We start from the raw sequence: 15,496 nt of genomic DNA on the forward strand, positions 1-15,496 counted from the left end.
ACCCAGTAGGTGATCCCTAGTGAAAGGTAAAGGATCACTGACTGAATACATAACTGAAGGCTTTTGTACTCAGGGATGACCCACAGCTGAGAGTAAACTGAAAATCTGCTCTTCAGAAATAGGTCTGTATTTCGGGACCTGAGAAAGGAAATGCAATAGTGAGCCAGCTCTCCTGTGGCCAGAGGCAATGGGATGGGGAGGTGCATCCTAGCTGGCACAGTCCTGGAAAGGAAGCACAGAGCATGCAAAGCCTCTCTCCTTAACCCTGCTGTAATAAGACTGTCTGCTTGTGGTAGGGACATTTACCTTCTCATGTGCATACAGGAGTCACATGACCTCAGTATGACCAATCAGGAGAGTCCTGGTTCGCTAGCCAGTCTGATTGGCCAAGTTCTGGACATGTGACCAATTAGGTCTTGACCAGGAGTTACAGTTGGTGCGTGGTTGTTGAGACAGTTGCTAACTGACCTGTTCTAACTGAGGTTAAGTTTTCACTCCGGGGTTACAGAGGCAGAGACAGTGTGCTCAAGCATCATTTCAGGAGAGCTGCTCCTGTCTACTCCCCCAGCACCCAGGTACAGCCTAGTTTTTCTTTTTTTTTGTTTTTTTGTTTTGTTTTGTTTTTCGAGACAGGGTTTTTCTGTGTAGCCCTGGCTGTCCTGGAACTCACTCTGTAGACCAGGCTGGCCCCGAACTCAGAAATCCGCCTGCCTCTGCCTCCCGAGTGCTGGGATTAAAGGTGTGTGCCACCAACGCCCGGCTTTTTAAATGTGTAGACCAGGCTGTCCTCGAACTCCAGATCCTCCTGACTCTGCCTCCTTCAGCAAATCCTACCCGCCTGCGCCACCAGTACCGGCTAGTTTTTCTAGTCCTGCTAATGATGTTATTCCCTAACCTGCCTTCTCACCTTGTCAGAACCACTTTGGTTGTGTAGTAGGCACTGAACCTTTCTTTGCACTGCCTGGCTATTGGAGTCCTTGGGGCTGCAGAATATAGATTCTGAACCTCCCAAGACTCTGTGCAGCACTCCCTGGACAGTTCGTGGTGGCTGAGACAAGCAAGCTCCTGTCTAGCACAAATCCTGTGGACCATCACAGGGAAGCAGAGCCTTGCCCCTCTTTCCTGTCCCCCTTTTATGTCCAGGATCCACCAACACGGGCACATTATGAATAGAAATGAGAACAAGCACAGTTGTCTTCAGAGACTTGGCTTGTCACATGAAGCATTATCCTTAGTTCTACCTATTTTGTGGAAACGACACTTTTCATTCTTTCTTTTTGTTTGTTTGTTGGTTTTCAAGAGAGGGTTTACTCTATGTAGTCCTGGTTGTCCTGGAACTCACTCTGTAGGCTGGCCTTGAACTCAGAAATATGCCTGCCTCTGCCTCCCAGGTGCAATCAGATTAAAGACATATGCCACCACACCTGGCTGACACTTTTTATTCTTAAGGCTAGGTCCTTTTTTTATCTCGTACACTCTTCACATGATTTTATTTATGGATTTGTGTATTTCAGACTCACCTTATATTCGTTAATGAACTGACATTCATGAACATGAGCTTATAAATGTGTTGTTTATCGTGAAGTATCACAGACTCTCGTTAAGGTTTGTTACATCTTTTACATGAAAATATTGGTAATAGTGTTTGGTTTACTCTGGTTTTAATTGTTTGTGTGTGTCTGCCCACATGGGAAGGACAGAGGACAAATTGTGAGGCCAGTTCTCTCATTCCACCATGTGGGCTCCAGAAACAAAACTTGGATCATCTGGTCTGGTTGTAAGCAGCTCTATGCATGGAAGCAGCAATCGTTCGGTTTGTCTGGTTTTGGTTACAGGGTAACATTGGCTTTCTGGAACACAGTGGAAAGTGTCCCTTCCCTTTTATTTCATGGAATTATCTTAGGAACATTGGTGTTCTTTAAAAGTCTGATAGAATTCATTTATGAATATGTCAAACCTTGGATTTTGTTGATTTTTTCCAGTTAATGTTTTAATTTTATTGCTTGTTATTGATCTATTCAAGCATTTTATATGTATTTTGAAATTTGCCCATTTATTCATGTTTCAAAATTGGTTGCAGTATAGGTTTCCTATATCTGTTTCAAAGATTTTTAGATATGTTCTAATGGTTCTTTTTTTTTTCTTTTTAATATCTATACATTTTTTTTGTGGTGAGTTAGTACACTGTTGCTGTCCTCAGACACACCAGAAGAGGGCATCAGATCCCATTACAGGTGGTTGTGAGCTACCATGTGGTTGCTGGGAATTAAACTCTGGACCTCTCAAAGATCAGTCAGTGCTCTTAAAGCCCAAGCCATCTCTCCAGCCCTGTTCTAAAGGTTGTTAGAGCCTTGCTGTATCTGCTACTGTATCACAGTCATTTGTCTCTAGTTTTACTCTGTATCTTCTCTCCTTAGATTTGGGAATGCTTCCTCAGTTTCTCTCCTTTCCAAGGACGTGGATGTTTTTTTCAATGTTCATTATTTTCTGTTTAGTAAGTCTCAGCTCTCATTTTCAGCCTGTTTTATCAGCTACTGGTTTGGGGTTGTGTTTGTTGCTCTTTTCCTTTTTTTTTTTTTTTAATCTTAAAAATTTTTATGACTTGAATGTGTTATATACATTAAACATATAAATAATGAGTATTTTAGAGAATCAAATATAAAAATTTTGTTCAACTTTTATATTCATAGCCTTCCTTCCCCTAAAAATATCATTGATGAACATCTAATACTGCCCGTATCTGAGGATCCTATATCTAATGTTGAATACTAAATGGTTTCAAAACATACAAAATATTCCTTAGGAATTAAGCATAGTATAAGAGCATAAAATATGAAAAATGAATCATTAAAAATATATTCAAAAGTCTTTATATGATACCACCTGACATAGGTATTGAAAACACACTATATGTCTGTGTACAGAGTCTAACTATAAGTTTACTTTAAAAAGATTATTAGTGTTTCTAGGAGAGAAATTATTTCATCAGTAAACGTTGTTTAAAAATTTTAAAATGGAAAAAAGACTTTGATGTTAAACATTAAGCAAATGCTAATTTCAAGCACAGTGATCAAAAATTACCAATAATAATTCCATGATGTTTGTAAAACATGATTTTAATATTTCCAACTGTTAATATTCCACAAATAGAATAATTATTTTAAGATATATTTCACTATGTCTCCCTTTTCATTTCTGATTTTATTAATTTGGATTCTGTCTCTGTGCCCTCTGGTTAGTCTGGCTAAGAGTTTATCTATGTTGTTGATTTTTTCAAAGAACCACCTCCTGGTTTCATTGATTGTTGTAAAGTTCTCTTTGTTTCTTTTTGGTTGATTTCAGCCCTGAGTTTGACTATTTTCTGCCATCGACTCCTCTTGGGTGTATTTGCTTCTGTTTGTTCTAGAGCTTTCTGGTGTGCTGTCAAGCTGCTAGTGTAAGCTCTCTCCAGTTTCTTTTGTGAGGCACTCAGAGCGTTGAGTTTTCCTCTTAGGAAAGCTTTCATTGTGTCCTATAAGTTTGGGTATGATGTGTCTTCATTTTCTCTGCATTCTAAAAAGATTTTAATTTTTTCTTTATTTCTTCCTTGACCAAGTTGTTATTGAATTGAGTGTTGTCCATGTGTATGTATGTTTTCCATTGTTTTTGTTGGTAATTAAGACCAATAGGACCTCCTGGGTATACTTAGGACATCAGTCTTGATGGGCTTGCCCTCAAGAGTCTGTGTGTGTACCAAGCCAGCACGCTGTCCGCTAGGCCAAGCTGTGTGGCAGTGTCAATGGGATTTCTAGTAATGTCAGGTAGCTAGCACTGTGTGTGGAGTGGTATCCTCAGGGAAGATGTGTTTAGGAGGGCCTAGACACCTGAATGCTATGTGGGAAGGTGGCTTTAGTTGTCCATCCTTGCCTGAATGGACATCCTTGCCTGTAAATAGCACTGTGTGTGTGGGCACCCAGCATGGAGTGATAAAAGCAGTGTATTTAGGGCTGTGGGAAAGGGGAAAGGCGAGTGCAGCAGGATCTAGGGCCTAGCAGTAGTTTGTGATAGTGGAGGGGATGTCCTAGAGGGCTTCAAACCTCAGTGTGTGTCATGTGGATGGTGGAGAGTGTCCAGAAGGATCTCAATATGGCACTATATGTGGGGCTTCAGCAGGGGACAAGCTGTAGGGCCTGATTGCTTGCTTGTGTTTTTCAGATAGCAGCAGGGAGTTGGTGTGGTCCAGTAGCATCTGACATCTGCTATAGTAAGTGGTGTAGCCACTCTGGTGTGTTGTCCTTTGAGTCCTGACACCTTAAACATCACATGGGTTCTAGATGAGTGTGTCCAATCCTGTCTGAAAATTATCATTGTATTTGGGGCAGCAGCATGGGAGAGTGGATAATATAAACTTCTAGGTATCAATCCTTGTTGACACCTCCCTCACAGATACACCATATACACTGGAAGCTATCAACGTCAGCTGCATATACCTGGATGAATACAACCTTCCATAACTCAGGACCTAATGGGCCCTACCCCCAAAAAACTGGTAGATTGCATGCCCTGCTGACCTACACTTAGAGCCCTATATATACTGTCATAAAACTGATGCTGCTGGAACCCTAGCCGCACTATTGGGTATTGGGTTTTATATCCGATCCTTCTGGACACATTCCCTCCCTGACCCCATCACTCATAAAGATGCTGATATGTTTCAGTCTATGCTGGTAAATCCACTGTACCTCACTCCACATACAATACTAAGTCTTATACCCTGTGAGACCCCCCCTACCTCACATACATTGCTAGGTATCAGACCCTGATGTTCCTAACCTCCTGTGTTCACAGCTAAGATTTGGACTTGTTAGGAATTCAACTACCAAACTCAAGGCACTCTGAAGAATCAGGAGCCTCCTGCCACCACCGTGCTGTGTAAGTGTCAGGTCCTACTGGACATACCCATTACACAAAGTGTGGAGGGACAGGACCTAGGGAGGCATGCTCCACTTTACCCAGTCATTTCCTTCTGCACACATTGTCAAGCCATGGTGGACACTGCCCTGCTGTTTTCCCATAGGAACTCTAGGTATCCAGCCTTTGCCCAGCTGCCCAGCTTGTCCCATGTACACTAGTATATCAGAGCCTATTGGATTCCCTTGATCCCTGTAGCTAACTAACATCCTCTGCCATTTCTCAGAACATACTGGGAATCCTGATGCACACTTCCATCCTCTGCTACTTTACTGTTGTGTTTCAGGATTTGTTATGCATCTTCTGACAAGCCTTCCCTCCTTCTTTCATAGTTCCATTCCTAGCAGCATAGGGGAGCAGCATCCTCATGGTATCATAGCTAGCAGCGTTTGTGTTTGTTTGTGTGTGTGTTGGCAGGTTTACGCTGCTGGTCCTCCATTGCACAATTATTAGGCTGAACAGTCATGTCTTCTCTTTTCCTCCTGAAGCTGCAACAAAATTCCTGAACAGTATGGGAAAGTGTTTCAGCTGAGCCTTGAGAGATGAACGTACCTTGGCACCTGTCCCCTGGATGGGACAACTTGAGGAATGACCATCCATATTCCCGTTCCCTACCCCGGACACTGTTAATGTGCATATGAGGGGAAAGTCCACCACCAACTCTCTATCCCTAAAGGGATTTCACTGTCCTGAAGTAGGCACAACTGAGTAGGCCCAGCAGGTCATGTCACTGATGTAGAAGAAATTTAGAGAGCAGCATGGCAGATGCCTGTTGTGTGGACTACACTGATTGTCTAAATGCAAGACAAACACCAAGGGTCCTCCTGGTAGTGAGTGAAAGAGAAACTAAGCAGAGATGAGACAGAGGAGAGGAGAAAGATTTATTACCTGAAGGGGATGAGGAGAGCATTGGCATCCTATTTGGGAAGCCACATCCTGCTCCAGCAGGATGAGCCTGTGCATATGGGTAGAAGTGTGGGTCTATCCCTGCATATGCTCCCTGCAGGAAGACACTAGTGTCCTGAGCATGCTCAGTATAGGAGTTCACTAAACTCCTAAGCATGCACCACACTCCTGGGCATATTCAATTTATGTTCATGGAGCACATACCCTAAAAACATAAATGACAGACATTACCTTTTAGCAGATTACAGAAGGTGCCTTCCTTGCAGTGTGTCTAAGAATACCACAGACCATAGCTAAGAACACCACAATGAACACTGAGACTTGTTGCCAGTTCCTGGGCACAGGGCACACATGGACCCGTTTGAAGTTTGAAGTTGTTTCTTATAGACTTCATGTTCAAGTAATGTTGGGAATCTATGTACAATTCACTCAGTGTAAGCAGCAGTCACTGATCAAAACACTACAGCATTATATAGTTGCTTGCCCTTTTGGCCTTCTGGCCTCATCTCCTTCCTATAAGCCAGTGGTTTCCAAATTTCCTGACTCTGCAAGATTTTGATACAGTTCCTTATGATATGGTGACACTTCAACCATAAAATTACTTCATTGCAACCTCCAACCTGTAAATATTGTAATGTTATGAATCATCATGTAAATATCTGATATGCAGGATATCTGATCTACAATCTCCAAAGTGGTTATGACCCTCAGGTTAAGAATTACCAGTAAAAGCATCTCTGGCAGGGATATCAGCTTGGCCCTGAAACATGAGAGGGCCTCATGTCTGCCGCAGACCCAGTGCCGCAGACCCTCTGGGTCCCTGTGTCTGTGTGGAAAGAGTCTCTCGAGCAGATGGACAAAGAGTAGGATTTATTGACAAACAGACACACACAGGAGAGGTTGTGTAGAATCTGAATGTAATCTCTATTTGAGCATTAGACTATTTTATATTACAGCGAATTATCAGGAGCTACAAATCACAATAAGACAAGGTACACTGAAATTTACCAGATACAAAAGAAAGGAATTTGCAGGAACTAGATAAATGTTTACAATAGAGATTAACAGCCCTGCCTAGGATCAGCCTAATGCCAGGCAAGAATTTCACACTTTAGTGTTAATAGCACCAGGGGGTTTTAACTCTTGACAGGCCTCAAGAATAATGTAGTGTCACAGACTCCTAAATTCCTAGGCCTTGCTAAATCTTATCTTGTCTTGAGAATCTCCATTATCAGGAGAGTATATCACCTAGCTCTTGCCATGGAATGTAGCCTGTAGTAAAGATTTTTATCTCAGTGAGATTCTCAGGCTCTTTCTGCAGACCAATTTAGCTAATTGCTCTGTCTATTGTAATGCTTAATTAGTTACTGAATAGGTTAAACTCCCTTGCTGTAATCTGGGATCTTGGAACACTAGGAGAGGCTTTAGCTATGTCAGAATTCAATCTTAAAAGGCACCTATAATAAGGTAATACTAAATAGAGAGCACGTGGATCCATACACTACACTAACGCGGGAGTGGAAAATTAATTTTATGGGTTAGGGGGAATGCCAGACTCCAGGAGGGAATTTCCATGAAACTCTTTTCCTTGTGGGCAGCTTCCAAGTTTCTGCTTGTCAAACTGACCCAACTGGAGAGCTGGCTTTCACCAGACTTCAGGAGGGAGCTTCCGTGAAACTCTTTTTTTCCTCATGAGCAGCTTTTAGGCATCCCTGCCTGACAGGCTGACTCGACCGGAGTGCCGTGGCACATGTCCAATGGTTGAGCACATCCCCATGCCTCAAGGCTCCATTCTCTGTGATGAGCCATCTACACTGCTGAAGTGTGTTGGAACAGGGACAATCCCAAGTCTACTTCCTCCTTTTCCCAGGGTGGATCCTCCATTCTTGTGGTGGACAGATTGTGTTTAGAGGACATTAACCAGCCTGTGTACTCAGGCTTTCCTTAGGTAAGACACACTGTTCTTATGTTAGATAGGAGGCTAGTTCCAGGATGGCGCTACAAAAAAGGCCCCTGAATAGAACCTAAATGGAAATAGTTGGGCCTGCTCAGGGCCTTCAGAACAGGACATAAATTAGGGGTTTCAGTCCACTGATGGCCAAGATTGAATGACAGTGCAGTGTTAGACCCCAGGTTCATTAGCTCGTGTCAAAACAGGATGCAAAAAATGGTGATGGACAGCCTCAGTACCCCTCAGGTGCTTTCTGGTTCCCCTTTCCTCCAATGAACTTTTCACCTATGGGTATATTTAGACCCTTGCGCATAGTTTTGTTATCTATCTACATCTATATCTATATCTGTATCTGTATCTGTATCTACATCTACATCTATCTATATCTATCTGGCTCTTTTTTGGGCAGGTCCAGTCAAGAGAAGAGAGGTCCTGGCGCGACACTACAGGGCTGAGGAGGATGGTATGTGTTGATGAACCAAAAGAAACACACACAGCCTTGAGTCTTGTTGAAGCAGACACTCAGTTTAATGATATCAGCCTCTCAGTTATATAACTTCATAACATTGGGGGATTTTTGGTGGGGTAAGATGATGTAGGAGGCAGGGGAAGGATGATGGAGGGTATGGAGTGACTGACAGGGCCAATGGCATAACTCTACATCAACAATGGTAGGCCAGAGGCATCACCAAAGAGGTCTTGCTGAGTCATCACCATATGGAAGTAAGTGAGACAGGTCTCAAAATTCGAGCCAGGCTCGAAGTTTGTCCTCAAGGCCCAAACCAGGACCAAAATGGGGCCTAACAATATATATGACATTATAGAACAGATTTAATTCATGGTAAAATGTGCTTTCAAAAGACGAACACCCCTGTCCTTCATGTGCCCACTCTGAGAAAGGCCCAGGAAAAGGGTACAGTGACAGGAGAGGTGTGAGTTCATTCTGCTAGGCCCACTTGTTTTGTTTTGTTTTGTTTTTTAATTCTTTATTAGATATTTTCTTTATTTACATTTCAAATTTTATCCCCTTTCCTCATTTCCCCTCTGAAAAACCCTCTATCCCCCCCCCACCACCACTAACCCACCCACTCCTGCTTCTCTGTCCTGGCATTACCATACACTGGGGAATCAAGCTGTCATAGGATCAAGGGCCTCTCCTCTCATTGATGTCCCACCAGGCCATCCTCTACTACATATGTAACTGGAGCCATGGGTACCCTTTGGTTGGTGGTTTAGTCCCTGGGAGTTCTGGTGATAGTGGTTGGTTCATATTGTTGTTTCTCCTATGGGGCTGCAAACCCCTTTAGCTCTTTTGGTCCTTTCTCTGGCTCCTCCACTGGGGACCCTATGCTCAGTCCAGTGGATGGCTGTGACCATTCACTTCTTTGTCAGGCACTAGCAGAGCCTCTCAGGAGACAGCTATATCAGGGTCCTGTCAGCAAGCACTCGTTGGAATCCACAATAGTGTCTGGGTTTGGTGACTCTATATGGGATGGATCCCCAATGAGACAGTCTCTGGATGGCCTTTCCTTCAGTTTCTGTTCTCTGCTTTGTCTCAGTATCTCCTCCCACTGGTATTTTGATCCCCTTCTAAGAAGGATTGAAGTATCCACACTTTGGTCTTCCTTGTTTTTGAGCTTCATGTGATCTGTGGATTGTATCTTGGGTGTTCTGAATTCTGGGGTAATATCCACTTATCAGTGAGTGCATACTGTCATGGACCACCCCAGCTGTGTATGGGGGTCCCTGGGATGTGGGTTCTCAAGGCCACATGGGTAAGGATTAGGTGGTGACAAACAGAAACAAACACAGAGGCAGTTTGAATCTGAGCGTACATTGCAGCTCTTTAGCAGGGAATTTTATACATTAAAAACCAAACATTACATCTCTTAGAAACTGTATCGAGTGAAACAATCACAAATACCAAAAAAATAATTTGGAATATTATAGCACAAAAATATCTCTTAGAAACTGTATCCAGTGAAACAATCTCAAACAGAACAAGTAACATCATTATTAATTTTAATCATCAAACTATAACAATTCTAAAAGGATGTATTCAGTGGAGGCAGTCGTCCAAGGCTAGTGGCATATTTCCATGAGCAGGTTAAGAAATCTTTAAAGGTCAGCGCTCTTTACCGCTGAGATAACCTTCCAGCCCTATATTGTCAATTATTATTTAACAACTAACCTCTGAATTTTTATAAACCTTCAACGCATAAATTTAAAATATTTTAATTCTTTCTAATTAAGGCTTTTTTTTTCTTTTTTTTTTTTTTTTTTACCATATACCAAAATCCACCCCTGATGACACATGAGTAGCCATGTGAAATTTTATTGTTGGGAAAGATTTTTTTATTTTTATTTTATTTTTTCTCTTAATTTTTTAAAAAACAATTCATACTGCAAACAGATATTCTCCCATTTTGAGTAGAAATCTAGAGTTTAGATTGACAAAGTATCCAGACACTGAGTCCTGGAACTGCCATAGAGAGGAGGTTTGTAAGAATGATGAACTTCTAAGTTGGATGCTTTACAACCTAGTCATGAACAGTCCAAGAAGAGAAAAGGTATTGGGCAGAATGAGAAGTGATCTATAATAAATAATAATTATTAGGAGAGCTATCAGAACTGAACAATATATGTACATTTTAGAAATCTTGCTTACTGTTATGTACAGTGTATGATAGGATATTGAGTGGAATTTATTTTATATTTTTTATTAGGTATTTTCTTCATTTACATTTCAAATGCTATCCCAAAATTCCCCCATACCACCCACCTCATTCCATAACCCACCGACTCCCACTTCTTTGCCCTGGCGTTCCCCTGTACTTGGGAATATAAAGTTGGCAAGACCAAGGGGCCTCACTTCCCAATGATGGCCGACTAGGTCATCTTCTGCTACATATGCAGCTAGAGACAGGAGGTCTGGGGGTACTGGTTAGTTCATATTGTTGTTCCACCTATAGAGTTGCAGACCCCTTTAGCTCCTTGAGTACATTCTCTAGCTCCTCCATTGGGGGCCCTGTGTTCCATCCAATAACTGACTGTGAGCATTCACTTCTGTGTTTGCCAGGCACTGACATCACCTCACAAGAGACAGCTATATCAGGGTCCTTTCAGCAAAATCTTGCTGGTATATGCAATGGTGTCAGTGTTTGGAGGCTGATTATGGGATGGATCCCTGGGTATGGCAGTTTCTAGATGGTCCAGGCTTTTGTCTCAGCTCCAAACTTTGTCTCTGTAACGCCTTCCATGGGTGTTTTGTTCCCAATTCAAAGAAGGGGCAAAGTGTCCAGACTTTGGTCTTCGTTCTTCTTGAGTTTCATGTGTTTTGCAAATTGTTGTCTTGTATCTTGCGTATTCTAAGATTCTGGGCTAATATCCACTTATCAGTGAGTACATATCATGAGAGTTCTTTTGTGATTGGGTTACCTCACTCAGGATGATGCCCTCCAGGTTCATCCATTTGCCTAGGAATTTCATAAATTCATTGTTTTTAATAGCTGAGTACTACTCCATTGTGTAAATGTACCACATTTTCTGTATCCATTCCTTTGTTGAGGGGCATCTGGGTTCCTTCCAACTTCTGGCTATTATAAATAAGGCTGCTATGAACATAGTGGAGCATGTGTCCTTCTTACCGGTTGGAACATCTTCTGGATATAGGCCCAGGAGAGGTATTGTGGGATCCTCCAGTAGTACTATATCCAATTTTCTGAGGAACTGCCAGACTGATTTCCAGAGTGGTTGTACAAGCTTGCAATCCCACCAACAATGGAGGAGTATTCCTCTTTCTCCACATCCTCACCAGCATCTGCTGTCACCTGAATTTTTTATCTTAGCCATTCTGACTAATATTATTTGGGGATTTGATGTTAGAAGGGTGGGGTATCTAACAAATCCTTATATATGACAGTGTACGAGAGATGGTGGTCTACCAGGATATCTTATAACTTGAGTATGGGTGAGCTCAGGGCTGTGTTTGTCTTCCTGAGACATTTACCTAGTACCATATTCTGACTTTGGGAACCCTGGGACCTCAGTGCCCATGATCTTTTAGTGGTTAGGATCACCCAGGCCATCATGAGATTATCAAGGATTCTCAGTGACCAACACAGCAGGAGGCTGTCAGTCTTTGTGGTGAAGAGCAAGGGTCCTTTAAACTTCATCCATTCATGACCAAAGTTTTCAATTGAGAACATTTTCACAGGAACCAAACTGTGTCTCTATTTGTAATACTGATGTGTCCATCAAATATTTACTTCAAATAATCCTTCATTTGTTTGAAAACAGTATTGTGTGCATATTGCTTTACTATTTGTTAAAGATGAAAACCATCTTCACACAAGTGAGATGCATACTCTGATTCATTTTTACATAAACAATGAAATGTTGGATGAATGTTTGACAAGGATCCTTGATACCTACAAGTTTATAGATGGTGAAGCTATGCTGGTATCCAGTCAGGGTCTGAGGCTGTGCCAGGCATGGTCTGACACCTGTTAGTATATACATTGTAGCAGTGAGTGGCAGCTGAGATTTAGGGTTATATAGTAGGATGGCAGTTGTGGTAGAAGGGTGTCCAGTAGGGCCTGATACCTTGAATTATATGTAGGTTGTCAGTTGACACAGTTGTCTAGGAGGCCTGACACCTGTAATTTTAGAAAGGATGGCAAAAGTGCTAAGTCTAGTTAGTATGGCTTTAAAACAAATATTTTGTTGTCAGTGTTGTAGGGACCATGTTCAAGAAAACCTTGCTCCTATCACAGGATGCTGGGTAGTGTCCAATAGGGCAAGGTAACATTGTATGGAGGGTTGATAAAGGTTGTCCAAGAGAGTCCAGTGCATAACAATGTGTATGTGGTGACAGAGACAGGGGAAGTATCCAGGAGGACCTGATTCCTAGCAGTCTTTGTGTGTGTGTGTGTGTGTACTGTTGTCATGTAACCTAATGTGTACCTGAAACATGGCAGAGGACTGCCATCATGGGAAAACACATAAGAGTAAATGTTGGTTTGGGATGAAGGAGGGAGAGGACCTGATACCAAGAGGTATGTTTGAATTTGCAGAGTCTAGGGATAGTGAGCCCAGCAAGGCCAGCCAAATACATGTGGCTTTGGGTTCAACAGAGGAGGATATCTTGCGAGGTCTGCTTCTAACAGTGTTTTTCGGTAAGAGTACTACATGGCCTGATACCTAGATGTGTATATGTGGCCATAACCCCCATTGTTCAGTTGGGCATGATGCTTAGTGATCTATGTGGGGTGCAAGAAGAACATTTGTGTAGAAGGCTCTAATACCTGTCATTGTATTTGAAATGACAGCCTGGAATTGTTGTCCAACAAAGCCTGATTTCTAACAATTTTGGTTGGATGGCAGTACATGGCTGGCCAGCAGTAGTACATGGGAGGCCAGTGTAGTTTGGGTGGCAATGGTGAGGATCTAACACCAAAGACCATATGTTTTGTTTGTTAGAGGGCATAGATCACTGGAGCCTAGCACATAGTTGTGTATGTCCGGCTCTAGAGTATTGTGCAACCCATCCTTACACTTAGACCCCGTGGTGATGGACAGCATGGAGGGGTTGTCAGGCAGGGGATGATTTCCAGCAGGGGTTGTGGTGGTGATGGGGTCTGCTAGAGGGACTGACACCCTCTTGGGACTTTACTGGAGTAGCATTTCTGTGCACTGAGTGTAGGTTATCTCTGTCCTCCTTACTAGCCTAAGGCATTCTCTGGCTTTAATAAAGTGCTGCAAGGCTATATCTGTGCAGAATACAGATGGTGGAACTTATGGGATGAGAGAGAAACTGTGGGAAGAAATGTGAGGTGGGAGGGATTTTCCAGCCAGAAATGCAGGAAGTCAGATGTACTGAACATGAGCTTATGAGACATGTGAATTAGAATAAATGGGTTAATGAAGTTATACATGCTTGTTGTGGTGTAGCAAGATAAGGCCCAAGCTACAATAAACAAATATAAGTTTCTGTGTCATTATTCATTAGCTAGAGGTTTGAGAGTCCAGTGAGAGTTCTTCGAAGAAGTTCAGCAATTATCAGTGAGTGCAGGATCAGGGGTGGCTTGCCACGCATTAGTGCCAGTCGAGTGTTTTCAAAAGGAATGTGGTTATACCAGAGCTGTTCATTAACAGTGCCTGCAGAATGTGTAGAAGACCAGAGGGTCTGATAGCTAGATGCTTATGTGAGGTGTGAGGTGTGTAACAATACTCTATATCCAGCTTTTTTTTTTTTTTTTGGATTGCAGGGGGGACAAGTTGAACCTCAAATGTTTCATACTCAACGCAGCACATCAATCATATACTGCTATGTAACAGGCCCTCCTGGATGCCATCAGCCTGGCACTGTTTTACTACACTGTAAGAGTCTGTGTCTGTGCCATGGAGGCATGTCAGTATGTGGTACTGATATGGAGGTGTCCATGAGAGTCTGATGAAATACCTGGCTGCTGGCTGCCCCCAGTGGTGTGTGTAATAGGTCCTGATTTCTAATAAATTCTGTGGGTGGGGCGTGTGGATGCTTAGGATAGTATAAGCTGCTACAAGATGGCAGGGCATATAAGACTGAGATGATTTAGCTAGCACACAAAGCAGGAGTTTTGCAGCTAATGTTCATTAATTGGGAAAAGGGTTTTGCAGGGGCAGTATGGGGTAGTTACCAATTTTCTCTAGATAATGTTTTTGAAAGTGTGAGCTCTGTTGTGCATTTTTGCAAACACCAGTTTTCAGTGGTGGGGTCAGCTCTATTTCCCCTGCAATCCTTAAACAGCTGGCTTCCTGGACATGTGAGCTCAGTTTATGGAACCTGCTTTCGTGGAGATTCTTTTAAGAATCATCTACCTTGGCAGGAAGTGTGGCCCAGGCCTTTAATCCCAGCACTTGGGAGGCAGAGGAAGGCAGATTTCTGAATTCAAGGCCAGCCTGGTCTACAGAGTGAGTTCCAGGACAGCCAGGGGTATACAGAGAAACCCTGCCTTGAAAAACAAAACAACAAAAAAGAATCACACACCTTCTTTTTTCTCTCAGGAGAGTGGAATGAAGTCAACCTCTGCTTTACTCTCATATTCTATGAGTCTGGATGTCATGAATGAGGAGGTTGGGAGGTGAGTGCTGGCCTGGCTGGAGCATCTGCCATAGATGGGATTTGGGAAACAGCATTCCTGTGACTTGTTTGCTGACTAGTAACTAAAAAAGACCAGGAGGCTCTTTGATAAGTGGTGGGTGCTGTCCTTGGGTGCGTTCAGGGAGAGGAGCTTGTAGAGAAGTTGTTTATATGGGAAGCATGAAGGACAGCCACTACACCCTGCTGTCAGCTGCTCTGCTAGATGTGGTGGGCTAAACATCTGTTGCAGCAGGCTATGCACTCATCCAAATGCTGATTATTCCTGTCTCTAAGTTGGTGTCAAATAAGAATCCTATTCCCTGCAAGCCCGAGTTTATTGTAACTGGCATGGGAAGAGGACAGGCCTTCTCTTGGCTGTCCCTCATCTTCATGAGCAGAGGCCTGGGAAGTCCAGCTGGGAGGCTGCAGTGGAGCCAGGCTGTCAGCCATGCTTGAAGTGTACTAGTGTAGGGATCACCATGCCTCTGGTCACCCTCATCTCATGTCTTCTGGACCTGAAAGCTGGCATATCTCTGTGTAAACCGCAGCTCTCAGCCCTGGGTTGG

At 42.9% G+C, this 15,496-nt stretch overlaps 1 long non-coding RNA gene across 4 annotated transcripts in view; it reads left to right on the top strand.

The window, feature by feature from the left end:
- Positions 1 to 479: 479 nt before the first annotated feature.
- LOC147000987 (uncharacterized) overlaps positions 480 to 15,496 on the top strand; it is a 62,586-nt gene continuing 47,569 nt past the window's right edge. For all 4 annotated transcript variants that reach the window (XR_015045330.1, XR_015045329.1, XR_015045331.1 and 1 more), the window contains exons 1-5: positions 480 to 575; positions 1,515 to 1,605; positions 4,195 to 4,243; positions 4,828 to 4,911; positions 8,217 to 8,270. This is a non-coding gene — a long non-coding RNA (uncharacterized LOC147000987). The remainder of the gene's footprint in view (positions 576 to 1,514; positions 1,606 to 4,194; positions 4,244 to 4,827; positions 4,912 to 8,216; positions 8,271 to 15,496) is intronic.

Source organism: Mus caroli, unplaced genomic scaffold, assembly GCF_978045245.1.
Source record: "Mus caroli unplaced genomic scaffold, Mus_caroli_1 scaffold_15, whole genome shotgun sequence".
In the NCBI taxonomy this organism is placed as follows: domain Eukaryota; kingdom Metazoa; phylum Chordata; class Mammalia; order Rodentia; family Muridae; genus Mus; species Mus caroli.